Below are 14,242 nucleotides of genomic sequence, written 5' to 3' on the forward strand. Positions count from 1 at the left end.
CTAGAAGAAGAAGAAGAAGAAGTTGAGGGAGAAGAGAGAAGAGAGGAAGAGACACGGAAGGAAGGTAGCAGATCGATTGTAGCATATCGCCATTGTCTGGTTCCCTTGCCACTGGCATGTAATCATAGAGAACAGGGAACAAGGAAGGTAGTGTACACTGCTTCCAAATTCTAATGACCACGACTCACTAGAGAAGAGCGGGATCATGCCCATGTAATCATAGCCTCTCCGCCTCTCCCAAGTCATCTGCTTCCTCAGTCCCCACCCCATGAGTAGTGCACCTCTGCTCCTTCCAATAGCGTCAAGTTTCTATGAGCAGCAGCAACAGACATTGGTGGAGAAGTGGAGTTTCCCCGAGCAATGATGGAGATTGGACAGCTGGAGGGGATCTACCTTCACTCCTGATGAGGAGTCCAAATAAACCCCACCGCCGCCACCTTTGTCGCCGCCTCTTTTGTTCGATGGTAGCAAATCGCCGCTACCTAGTTCTCTTGCCACTGCTGCCTCCTCTATTCGAACAGGGAAGGCAATGAACATAAATATCTGGTGAAGAAAACAATGGAGAATAGATCGGGTTGCACTGCTCGTCGTCATTCACCGTTGTCATTGTTCGTCGTCATTCGTCGTTGTCGCTGGAAGACAATGAACAGTGGTTTCTCGAGTTTTTCCACTAGGGTCACATTGTTTTAGTGCGACCCCGATTCCATGATTTTGGGATCTTGCATCCCACCTTTTTCTCATCCCTTCCCCCTATTTCCCTCAAAACAAATAAGAGAAAAATGAATAATTTTGGAATATTCCATTTTTTCATCCCCATAACAAACCAAATGAAGCCTTAAAGAGCTTCCTTGAAGGTCTGTAGTTGGCATTACCGAGCACTCCACAAAGGCTCAATCCAACCAGTTAACATTGTTCAAGATAGATTTTTGGTATCATAGTCAAACCTCTTTTTTATTATGGGCAAAGATGAATATTTGACATTGGAAGAAATCAAAGATGAATAAAAGGAACGAGTTTGGTAGTCGGGTACTTCCATTGAGGCCATGTTTGGTTCAACTCTCATTCTTTATTATTCTTACTCATGATAAAATTCTAAAATGAACAAGAATGGTTAAAAATGGGAAAATGATAAAATACTGCTATGAACCAAATGCCACTGGTAAACATTTATGCCAATTGTTTTGGAGACCTAGGCTGATAGTTTATGACTGCCATCACATGGCTTTTTTGAAAAATGAAAATGAGCAAGATGGGGTATGATTATTTTTCATGTTAGAAGTTATCTCAATTTTTGTGCTATAAGCTGATTTTTCATTTTAAAAAGAATGAGGCTCATGGTAACAACTTTGTAACTAAATGCTCTAATGTTATTCATTCTTGCCCATTCTTTCTTAAGATGATGAAGAATTAAAAAAATGAGATCTAGAGCAGTGAAACAAACATGGCATGAGCTTCCCTAAACAATCAAAATCAAAGAATGTCTTAACACTAGGCAATTTAATTTGGGCTCAAAATGAGTCTTCTAATTCCTTTCCCTACCTTAAATTCATGAAAAAAAATCAGTACAATAGACATTGCCACATGCTCTAGAGACACCTTTCAAATTATAAGACTACTAGTCAAGACACATGTGATGCATGAGCTTTATTTATAAGCAAAATTGAAGATGGAGCTCTACGATATTTCTAATTAAATGGTGTCCATCTAAGTTCAACTTAAGTATTAATTTATGGGGCTATAACTAGTTTATCCAATCACAATTTAAGCTATACTTTATTGAGAGTGGCTAATATCTTATTTTCTAGGTAAAAATGTATTTTTTTTGTATCTTAATGCTAATTTTTATTTTTATTTTTTTTGAAAAAGAATCTTTCTATTAAATTTTATTGGTTCATTATTATTTTTTGTATAATTTTTTGGTAAAATTATATATAAAAAAAAACACCCTCTTATAACAATTCTATAAACCACCTTTGTGTTTTGACCCTAACAAAGGCTTTCCCTATAATTTTGAAAAACAAAAATGCAAATACCCCCTTTCCCTTAGATTTTTGGTAACAAAGACATTGAAGTTATCAAATACCCTTATCATTGTTAATGAATTATCATACATAATTTAAAGTTTTAACTTTACCCTCCACTAATTTATTTTGCCAGACAACTTTCAAAGAATAATTCTTCTTACTCTTATTGAACAAAGTAAGGTAAAAAAGGTTGAAGTGAAGTAAAATTGATGCATTACATTAAATTGAAATGAGGAGTGAATTACTGGCATGAGTTATTGAAGGAGAGAGTTAACAACATAATTAATGAGGAGAGATTATTAAAAGATTTATTGGGAAAGAGGAGGAGGAGGGAGGGAGAGAGAGAGAGAGAGAAAGAGAGAGAAAGGTGTAAAGTGGGCCATGTCGGGCCGGCACGGCATGGCCCATGGGTGGCCTGCCCTAAAGGCGAGCCGTGCCATCCTCCCCGGTGGAAATTTTGGGGTCGGCCCAGCACATCCCACGGCCCAAGCCTAGGCGGGCCTTGGGCCTGGGCTAAACCGGGCTATACTATTTTTTTTTTCATTTTTTTATTTTTTTTGAAATTTTTGATTTCTTTTCTAAGTAAAATTGTAAAAGTAAAATATTTAACTTTCCTATAAACTTTGGGAATTAGGAATTGTTTAAAAAATTAAGAAATGAGAAATCTAAGTTATTTAAAACATAAGTGAAAAAAAAAATTACTTAACCAAATTGAAATAAGAATGATGGAATAACAAATTGGAAGAAAAATAGGAATTTTGTTTCATTTAAATTTGAATGGTACAAATTAGTGAATTACAAATCCAATGATTAGATCATTGCATACTTGGATGAATGAAATATAAAAATAGAATAAATTAATAAAATATAACGAATACAATATGGTTACAAATTGAAAATACAAAATTACATTGTTAAAAAATAAAAAAATATATCAAATAAATTAAATAAAGTTTACAAAATTTACAATAATTTGAAAAAATGAAAAATTCTACAAGTAGTCAAATTCATGAATCATCATTCATGACTTTCATCATCTGCTTTAGGTGAAATGTCCGATGTTGTATCATGCCCTCCCTTGCCATGTAATTTATCTTCTGCATCTAGCCAATCATTGAAGCAGATGCACATCTCTATGCTCTCATTGTTCATGCAGCTTCTTTTGTCATCTAGCACCCTGGTAACTGTACTAAAACAAGACTCTGATGGAACTATAAACACCGGAGGGGTTAGTAGATCATGTGCCATGCTAGAGAGAACCGAATAAGTTTTCAAGTGTTCACTTCACCAAGTTAAAATGTCAACATTATTTGATACTTCACCTAAATTAGAAAAACTTGCTTGCAAATAAAAATTAAGTTCAGTAAATGAACTTGTTGTAGAACTAGCAGATTTCTACCTTCTACTTATTAAATAAAAAATCTTTTCTCTTCTACTACAAGGCTCAAGGTCAGAAGTAGAAGAAGAAAAAGATGAACAAGTTGTAGGAAATTCCTACAACTTCAGATTCATACAAATTGTACATTTCAAATAATAAATTATTAATTTCTTCTTTTTTATTTCCTATATCAATATTCATACTTTCATAATGTGTTTCAAGTAAAATATCTAAACCATCTTTCCTAATCCTAGGGTCTAATATTGTAGCTAAACAATAAATGTGAGAAATGTTCTCCCAATATTTTTTAAATTTATTTTCCATAATTTCAACAATAAATTGAAATTGTGGATTATTTCTATATTTAGCAAAACAATCACTAATTATCATCAATTGATATGGTAAATTACAACTAGTTGGATAATAAATTCTAGATAATTCATTTGTTGCATCATAAAAATGTTTTAAAAATCTCTTATACAGACTGCAATTTCCCAGTCTTCCTCAAATATCATATCATTAGGCACTTTTGAATTATAAAAATCAGAAAGAATTTGTTTATGAGATATACAACTTTCTTACATAGCATAGGTAGAATTCCACCTATGCTTTACATCTAATATAAAATGTTTATATTTTAAACCATAATTTTAGCATAAATATTTAAATTCTTGTTTTCTTGCCCCTGAACTTTTTATATATATAATAAATTCTAATTTTTTAAATATGAGTAGAAATAATATTCAAGGCATCTTGAATACATAAATTTAAGATGTGACATGCACATTTAGTGTGAAATAATTTACCATTTAAGCATGATTTTAATTGAGATTTTAAAATTTTTATTGCATAATCATTATTGTTGGCATTATCAAAATTAATAGAAAACAATTTGTTTTCTATTCCATAAGCGTGCAAAGTATTTAAAATACTTTCAGCAATATCCGGGCCACTATGTAGCCATTCAAGCCTAGTAAAACTTAAAATTCTTTTATTCAAAAGCCAATTTTCATCAATAAAATGGCTGATAACACAAATATAACTAATATTAAATTTGGATGTCCAAACATCTAAAGTAATTGCAACTTTAGAATTAAGATTTACTAACAAAGAAATTAAATTTTGTGTATATGAATAAAAAAATTTTAAAACACCAGTTCTTATAGTATTCCTAGAAACTTTTTTATATTGTGGGTTTATAAAACTATGCAACCATTTTTCTAGCTTTGGATCTTTAGCTAATATAAATGGTTGTTTTGCATGTACAATATACTTAACAAGTTGTTGTCTCATTTTTTTCTTGTGAATATCTAAAAGTACCAAAACTAGTCCCCCTGCCAATCTATGTTTGGGTTGTTTCTCTCCCTTCATCTTCTTCTCGCCCATGTGTGAGCAAATGACTGCTCAAATTACCCATACCACCCTTGTTATAATAAGTAACGTCTTTCCTACATTTTTGGCAAACGGCCCTTTTCCCCTTCCCCTCAATATCCTCTACTTTGAAAACTTTCCAAACCGGGCTACTTAGTTTATAAGCCCTCCTTTTTCCCTAGTATCACTACTACCAGGGGTGAAAGTTTCACTTCCATCAACATCAATCGCATAAGTGCTAACACTATGTGATGCGATTGAATGTCATCCATGGTGAACATGTTGGGGAATCGATTTTGAGAAAAGTCGGTCATTTTTTTTTAATTCTAAAAATATAAAAATTAATCTAATTTGACTTACTTGGATTGCCGGTTCAAAATCCCAACTTGATCTCAATGGTTGAAGCATTTCAACGTCCAAGCCTCCCGAATTGAGATACTTGAGCTGGTTGAACAAGCCTTCTTCTTGTTGAAAGTTGAAACTTTGATAAAGTTGAGACTTGAGAATTGGATAATGCAGAATCAGACAATCAGCTAATCAAAATTTCTTAGATTGTAGATAATTGAAAATGTATGAGTATGAGAGAGAGAGAGAGAGAGAGAGAGAGAGAGAGAGAGAGAGAATGGGGGGGGGGAGAGAAGAGAAGAGATTAAGAGAATTGTTGAATTGGTGTGATGATAATGGTGGAGGATAGGGCTATTTATAGGAATTGAACATAATTCAATTGCCGAAAATACTCAAAAAACTATATGTTATTTAGTTGTTGGGAGGGGTATTTTGGTCATTGTAAAGTTACTTATAACTTTACCCCAAATGCCCCCCTAAACTAGTTGCCATATAGCTATTGGGGGGCATTTATGTCATTTTTTGAACCCCCATAAGCAAAATACAGAAATACCCCCCTAATATTGGCTATTTATAGCTATTGGGGGGTATTTATATAAAAAAACCCCCCAAAAGTTGAAACTAGCTATTGGGCCCCTTTGGGAGGGGGCCCAATGGCTATATTCCCGAGCGGGCCGAGTGCGGCCCACTACGGTCCTGGCAGACCGTGTCATGCCGGCCCGTGGCAGGCCATGCTTCGTGCCATGCCGCGGGTTGGGTCGTGCCGGCACGCAAGCCACAAGCGGCACGGCACGTGTTGTCATATCGTGTCGTGCTGGCCCATGGACCTCAAACCCCTAGCCCAGCATGGCACGAACCTCTATGCCAGGCCTAGCACGGCCCGTGGGTCTTTGTGCCGGGCCGGTCCAACACCTTTAGCGAGAGAGAGAGAGAGAGATAGAGAGAGAGAGAGAGTTAAATGTGTATTAATGATGAGTGATAAAAGTCTTAAAGGTGATTAGTCACTCGAGTTGTTTTGTTCAATTTTAAAATTAAAAATTCAAAATAACTAGAAAAAGAAAGATGCCTTTGAGAATAACCAGGAAAAAAAAGATAAGTGACAGAATAAACCATAAAACAGGAAAGTGTTAGCTTGGCACATTCCATTTTAATGTATAGATATAGATTATTAATCAAACAAATCCCTAATCTAAAATTGTAATAGTGTTGATGTGGACCATAGGGTTGAAAATATAGCCAATCCAAAGGCCAAGGATCGTCCATCCATCCGATAGATGGTTTGGATTAGCTACAACTTCTCCATCCCCACGTGGTTAAAATAGCGTATATTGTGTAGAAATGCTCACTACTTAATACATGATTAGGGAACTCTTTCCACTGCCACTGGTTAGTGCAATCATATAAGGGCCCATTTGGTAAGGTTTATAGTCGGAATGGTCAATTCTTATAGTCTGTTTCAAACAAGAATCAGAATGGGATTTCATTTCCAAGGGAATGGAGATGCCACTCCACCAAGAATGAAAATAGGATTCTAATACCGCCCAACCAAACAGTTAGAATTGAAATGGCCAATTCTAATTCCGATTCTAGACCTTTAATCTCACAAACCAAGTGGGCACTAAAATTTAATTGAGATTTTTGAAATAATTATTGCTAATGAGATCATCCATAATTGAGACTTCAAAGCCCAGTATGTTGTTTGCTCCTTACTCCTTTACTTGTAATGATCAAGCTTATCCACATTAAACAAAGTATCATTTATGTCCAACTTCCCACCTACTGGCCAGTGAGGCCAAAAGATACACACACACAGATAATGGATGACCATCTGCTGCCAACGCCCAACTAGATTGAACAAACGACATCAAACACTCCCAAACCAAATAATGGCCCATAGTATCTATTTCATTTAAATTTTTGAAGACCATTTCAAGGTTGTTATAGCTTATAAGTCATTGCTTAGGCCAATGATAAGACCACATTCAGGCTCATTGAAGTGCTTTTACAGGCTGTACTGGTCCATTATAAAAAATGAATGGCCTAGTTTCTGGCTGATTACACGTTAATTTTGAGATGATCAGCTGGCATCATTCGCAGTAGCAAGAAAGAAGAAGAAGACTTGGTTGTGTTTTTTATAGGCAATAATTGATTGGATCTGCATCGCATGAGATTCACTTCAGAACTTCAATGAATGACAGGGGAGATGTTCTCAATGTGAGGCTGCAGTGGCATGTTGGAATAGGTTCGTAGCATTTTATTGGTAACAAGCATCTCCATTAGTAAATTCATGATGATGTCCGTGCCTTTGATGGGGTCTGGTAATATATATGATCACCCTGTTTTTGAAGACTTTTAAGGGCCTATTTGGTTTATGGGAATAAGGGTCTGGAATTTGAATCAAAATGGTTCCAATTTCAACTGTTTGGTTGAGTGGAATTGAAATCCCCTTCACATTCCTAGTGGAATGGGATTCTCCTTTTTGAGGGTTCTTCTTTGGGAATGAAATCCCATTCCAACTTATTTCAATTCTCATTCTGATTTCTGTCTGAACCAAATAAAGTATGGGAACAGATGATTCTAATTCCGGTACTGAAAGATTTTGATTCCAATTCTGATTTCAGTTATAACTGCAAACCAAAGGGACCCTTAAATTTTTATTGGATAAACATCATACAGATATTTCTTTTGAGCAAATTGATGAACACTTAACACTCTACATGTACAATTTTGGGAAAAGCCCCAGCCATACCGTGTCCGTGTGTGATTTGTGATGTATTCCTTCCAAACCGTTTTCTTAGGCTTACGTAGAGAGAAACAAGAAAGCTGAGAAAAACTTGTACAAATTTTGTAAAACTCCAGACTTTCCCTCAACTTTCTCTGTCTCTTATTTTCTGTCAACCCAACACAGGAAAGAGCTAAAGATGCAGCACCATGGGCTAAAGTTCATCTGTTGAAAAGAAAAGGCCTTGGTTTTAAGAAATTGAAACAAAACAGACCTCCATAACCACGCTGTGATATAAGTAGAACCCACGATAAGATAAAGAAATTCAATTTGGGGCGCATTCAGTTGGGCAATACTTGTCTCCTACCACGTTAGAGGAGCATGCGTCCTACTGCCTCCAGATTTTAGATCTAAAGCTTAAACCCTAAAATCTAAACTCTAAAACCCTAATCCCTTTAATCCTAAGACCTAACCTTGAATCTTAAATCCTAAAACCCTAAAAACTATATTCTAAATCCTAAGCCCTTAAACCCTAAAATCTAAATTCCAAATCTTTATAATCCTAAATCATAAACCCTAAAACCTAAAATTAATGTGTAAACTGGCTATGGTAGGACGCATGTAGTCCAAGGTGGTAGGAGCCAAGTATTTCAGCATTCAATTAGAGATATTGGATGTTATTAGCCCGTATTACAAATTTACAATCTTGTTTCTCTAGCAGATGTGGACTGTTCGGCTGTTTATCATCAAAATGCTTAGCTATCAGACTGTGGGTAACCAAACTCTGGAATGACAAAACAAATTAAGCATGAAAATACTTCTGATTTTCAGTGACATTGAGTAGGGTAGTAGTAGAGTCGGAGAAGAAGAGAAAGGGACTACACGTTTCTTTTTTCATCACTGATTGCTTGGACGGAATTTATGTATCCGTTTTCATGCATATTTTAAAGCTTCTTTCGGTTTCATTTGATGATGACAACCATTCCATCTCAAGTCTCAACTGGGGCAGCTTGCTTCATTACCTACCCACCAACGAAAATTCACGTCTCCCTTTGAACAAGCAAAGTCCTGAGTCCTGACAGTGGAGCTGTGGCATGGTAATTAAATAGTACACAGAATATATCGTCAATCCAAAATGTTTTGTCAGATGGACTACACGAGAAAAACTCACCTTTCATGGACGACCGCCATTGATGATGCTACCTCAGCTCATTTGCAAGAAGAAGGCATGAATTCACGATGTGTTCCATCCTCTGCACACCGGCCCGTGGCCAGAAAGCTGCTCCAGTGTGCAAGAGATGGAATATATCATAAACCCACGATCAGAAACAATGTTTGTAATTCTCTCAACTCTGAAGTCTGAACCCACTACGGTCCCCTCTCAAGTCTCAACCTTGTTTGTTTTCTGGGCTTGAAGATGTTTAAGAGTCGAGCAATTTATAGATGCAATAGACTTGACTTAACTACTTTGACAAAGCCGAAGCCATTTTCTGGAGGTGATGAAATGAACTGAGAAGTGGTGTGGTGTCCCATTTGAGAGTTCGAATCCACTACTGTTGATTCTTTCTTTATTACTCCTATTCCCATGATTAATTAGAACACACAAAGTTAGTATTCGCTGTTGGGAAGAAACTAAGTTTATCCACAAACTATTTTTCTCCCAAAAATAAAAACTTGTAGATATTCAGCTATCACAATTCCAAACAAGATATCAACAAAAACAATCATAAGCCAAGCAAAGAGCGACACACACGATATTTAACGTGGAAAACCCCTCCAATGTGAAGGGTAAAAACCACGGGGCCAAAGAAACCCAACAAAAAATCTCTACTAATAACTTGAGGTAACAATTACAGCAACTCAAACACCACAATATGCTCACAAACTTAGAGCAAATACAGATTCTCAAACATACAAACGAGAATACCAAAAGCGGTGAAAATAACAGTCAGAAAAACTCACAAACGCGGCTACTGTTCAGGCCACAACATGGAGACCTTCACTACTCAAAATCAGATCTCCACAGTTCCGATCGTAGGTCTGTGAGTTTCGAACAATCCCACCAAATTCCAGCCAAATCGAACCACAAATGACTCTTGATCAGAATAATTGATGAAGACTGCCGCGAAATGTTTTCTTTTCCCGAACAACTACGAGTTGCTTCTGTTCGACCTCAAATAACCGGCGATTCAGAGCTCCGATCAAAGATCTGACCATTCAGAATGAAGAAAAATAAGTTATCCACTTACTATCCAAATTTCTGCTCGATCGGATGGTGGATCGGAAAGTTCCGGCAGTTTGATGAACTCTGCGCACTGAGAAATCTGCACAGTATTTCGATTTATCTCTTTTCCTCTCTCTCTTCAACACGCCGCGCGCAAAAGAAAATCTAACCCTAGTTTTTTGTTTTTCTTTTCTTTTTTTTTTTTTGAAAAAAAACAGTTGGCTGAAGGAGAGTGGGTTATAATATGGGTCAATATCCCATAATGGGTTGGGCCCAACAATTCTCCCCCTCCAGCCCATGAGAGAAGGGAGACACTTCAAAAAAGGCAACTATGCAAATTTAAGGCCAGCTGCTCCGGCACACAGTTCAAGCTTCTCTTGAGGCACCACTTTTGTCATCATGTCAGTAGCATTTTTGTTAGTGTGAATCTTTTCAAGTTCAATCAACTTGGAGTTCAAAACATCTCGAATCCAATGATATCTTACATCAATATGTTTCGATCTATTATGAAATGTTGGATTCTTACCAAGATGAATAGCACTCTGACTATCACAATATAAGACATACCTCTTTTGAGTGAAACCAAGTTCATGCACAAACTTTTTCATCCACAGCAACTCCTTACATGCTTTAGTAATAGCGATGAACTCAGCCTTAGTCGTAGACAATGCAACACACTTCTGCAACCTAGACTGCCAAGCCACAGCTCCCCCTGCAAAGGTAATCAAATAACCGTAGACTTTCTAGAATCAACATCCCCAGCCATGTCTGAATCTATAAAACTACAAAGAATAAGTTTCCCAATTCCAAAACAGAGTTTTAAACTAGAAGTACCCCGAAGATATCTCAATATCCACTTCACAGCAGTCCAATGTTCTCTACCTGGATTTGATAGAAAACGACTAACAACACCAACTGCATGAGCTATATCAGGCCTTGTGCAAACCATTGCATACATTAAACTTCCTACTGCAGATGCATAAGGAATACGTTGCATTTCTCCTTTTTCTTTATCACTAGAAGGAGCTTGTCTAGTACTAAGCTTAAAGTGTAAAGCAAGATGTGTACTTACCACTTTAGCCTTATCCATATGAAACCGCTGAAGATTTTCTCAATATACTTCTCTTGAGATAACCACAACTTCTTGGCCTCTCTGTCACGAGTAATTTGCATGCCAAGTATATGTCTTGCTGGTCCCAAGTCTTTCATTGCAAAAGACTTACTAAGCTCATTTTTCAACCTGTCAATTCTAGAACAGTTATGACCAACAATCAACATGTCATCGACATAGAGCAATAAAATGATGAAGTCATTATCAGAAAACTTCTGCACAAAAACACAATGGTCTGAAGTTGTCTTCTTGAATCCCTGCTGGATCATAACAAACTCAAACTTCTTGTACCATTGTCTCGGGGCTTGTTTCAACCCATATAGACTTTTCTTCAATCTGCAGACTTAGTCTTCTTTACCCTTCACCACGAAACCTTCTGGTTGCTCCATTTAAATTTTCTCCTCCAAATCACCATGAAGGAAAGCAGTTTTTACATCCATCTGCTCAACCTCTAAATCAAGACTAGCTGCCAAACCAAGAACAACTCGGATAGAAGACATTTTGACAACAGGCGAGAAAATCTCCTCAAAGTCATTTCCCTTTTTCTGACGATAGCCTTTGACAACTAATCTAGCTTTGTATCGTGGATTAGAAGTATTCTCATCAGTTTTTAACCTGTAAACCCACCGATTTTGCAAAGCTTTCCTGTCCTTAGGCAACTTGACCAGCTCAAAAGTATGGTTGTCAACCAAATATTTCATCTCATCATTCATAGCGACAACACATTCTTTCTTGTGCTCAGACTCCATAGCCTCTTTGTAGCAATTAGGTTCTCCCCCATCAGTGAGAAGCACATATTCATTAGACGAATAGCGAGTAGAGGGAATATGCTGTCTAGAAGACCTTCTATGTGGGGCAACAGGTTCACCAAAAGCACCACTGGTAGAAGCATCAATATCATCAGTAACATCATCATCATTATCTTCAACCAAATCATCATGAATATGATTCTGGCCATTATCATGATTACCAAACTCAGCTACATTGGGCGTATGTGTCTCAGGAACTGGATTAAGATCAATCAATCCATCAGTACTTGAAGACTCTGATTTCTCCGCCTTATCAATATCCTCAATGGTCTGATCCTCCATAAAAATAATATCACGACTTCTTACAAGCTTCTTTTCAACTAGATCGTACAATCTATAGCCAAATTCATCGTGACCATAGCCAATGAAGATACATTGTCTTGTCTTGAGATCTAACTTGGACCTTTCATCTTTTGGCACATGCACAAATGCTTTACAGCCAAAGACACGTAAATGGTCATAGGATACATCTTTTTAGTACCACACCCTGTCAGGAACATCAGCTTGCAAAGCAACAACAGGAGATAAATTAATAGCATGTGCAGCAGTATATAAAGCCTCACCCCAAAATGATCCAGGGGGCGTCTTCTAGTGTCTAATGCCTTGCTGCCTGCAGTACTCATCAAATGGTCCACAATATTCACCACCATTATCAGTGCGAATATATTTCGGTTTCTTCCCTGTTTCCCTCTCAACAGAAGCCTGAAACTGCTTAAAGACACCAAGTACCTGGTCTTTACTCTTCAAGACATAAACCCAAAGTTTCCTTGAATGATCATCAATAAAAGTAACAAAATAAAATGCACCACCAAATGTTTTTGTCTTCATCGGACCATAGAAATCTGAATGCACCAACTCAAACAACTCTGATTTCCTAGAGGGATGATGGCTCTTGAAAGAGACTCTATTTTGTTTCCCAGCCAAGCAATGAGCACACTTTTCTAACCTTGCACCTTTCAAACCTGAAAGTAGATTCTTCCTCGCCAAACAATCAAGTCCTTTCTCACTGATGTGGCTTAGTCTTTTGTGTCATAACACTGATGAGTTATCACACACAACTGCATTCACACCATCAATGGAAACTGAAATCTTGGTCTAGTACAGACCAAAACACTTCTTTCCACGTGCCACAACCAAAGAACCTTTCGAGAGTTTCCATTGTCCATTACCAAAGGTACTAACATAACCATCATCATCAAGAACACTGGTAGAAATCAGATGCAAATGAATGTCTGGTGCATGTCTGACATTTTTCAAAATCAATTCAGTCCCATTACTTGTTTTTAGACAAATAGTGCCAATGCCAATCATATTTGACAATCACAAGCAATATTAATCAAATTCTCATCACAGACAATCACAAGATCACCTATAGTGGTGGTGGCAACACGATCATCATTGTCATTATCTTTATTTTGTTGCCTTTATTGTCTTTCTTCAGCTGAAAACAAAATCTTTTGATATGTCCCTTTTTACCACAATAGTTGCATTCAAGGTTTTTGTACTTAGACCTTGATTTGCTTCTAGCCTTACTTTTACCTCTGTTACCTTGTCCTCGGTCTCTATCATTGCTTCTCCCCCTGTTTTCAGTAATCAAAACCTCTGATTGAGAAGATGATGCTTGCTGAGTTCGTCGTCTGACTTCTTCATTCTTCCTCTCCACTTGTGGTAATTGGTGCCATTCAAATTAATCATTCTACCATAATTAGGCTCCATCATGCAATCAAACAAATAACCTGGCTCTGATACCACTTTGTTGGGAAGAAACTAAGTTTATCCACAAACTATTTCTCTCCCAAAAATAAAAACTTGTAGATATTCAGCTATCAAAATTCCAAACAAGATATCAACAAAAACAATCATAAGCCAAGCAAAGAGAGACACACACGATATTTAACGTGGAAAACCCCTCCAATGTGAAGGGTAAAAACCACGGGGCAAAAAAGACCTAACCAAAAATCTCCACTAATAACTTGAGGTAACAATTACAGCAACTCAAACACCACAATATGCTCACAAACTTAGAGCATATACAGATTCTCAAACATACAAACGAGAATACCAAAAGCGGTGAAAATAACAGTCAGAAAAACTCACAAACGCGGCTACTGTTCAGGCCACAACATGGAGACCTTCACTACTCAAAATCAGATCTCCACCGTTCCGATCATAGGTCTATGAGTTTCGAACAACCCCACCAAATTTCAGCCAAATCGAACCACAAATGACTCTTGATCAGAATAATTGATGAAGACTGC

The 14,242-nt window shown here is 36.9% G+C and overlaps 1 long non-coding RNA gene across 1 annotated transcript; it reads right to left on the reverse strand.

The window, feature by feature from the left end:
* Nucleotides 1-8,630: 8,630 nt before the first annotated feature.
* On the reverse strand, nt 8,631-9,383 carry LOC148849215 (uncharacterized). The gene is made up of 2 exons (XR_016101001.1): nt 9,012-9,383; nt 8,631-8,927 (listed from the first exon to the last, which is right to left on the reverse strand). It is a non-coding gene; the product is annotated as an uncharacterized LOC148849215 (long non-coding RNA).
* Between the last annotated feature and the right edge of the window lie 4,859 nt (nt 9,384-14,242).

This window comes from Nelumbo lutea, chromosome 6 (genome assembly GCF_056320005.1).
Source record: "Nelumbo lutea isolate HS-2025 chromosome 6, American lotus-T2T, whole genome shotgun sequence".
Lineage (NCBI taxonomy): Eukaryota > Viridiplantae > Streptophyta > Magnoliopsida > Proteales > Nelumbonaceae > Nelumbo > Nelumbo lutea.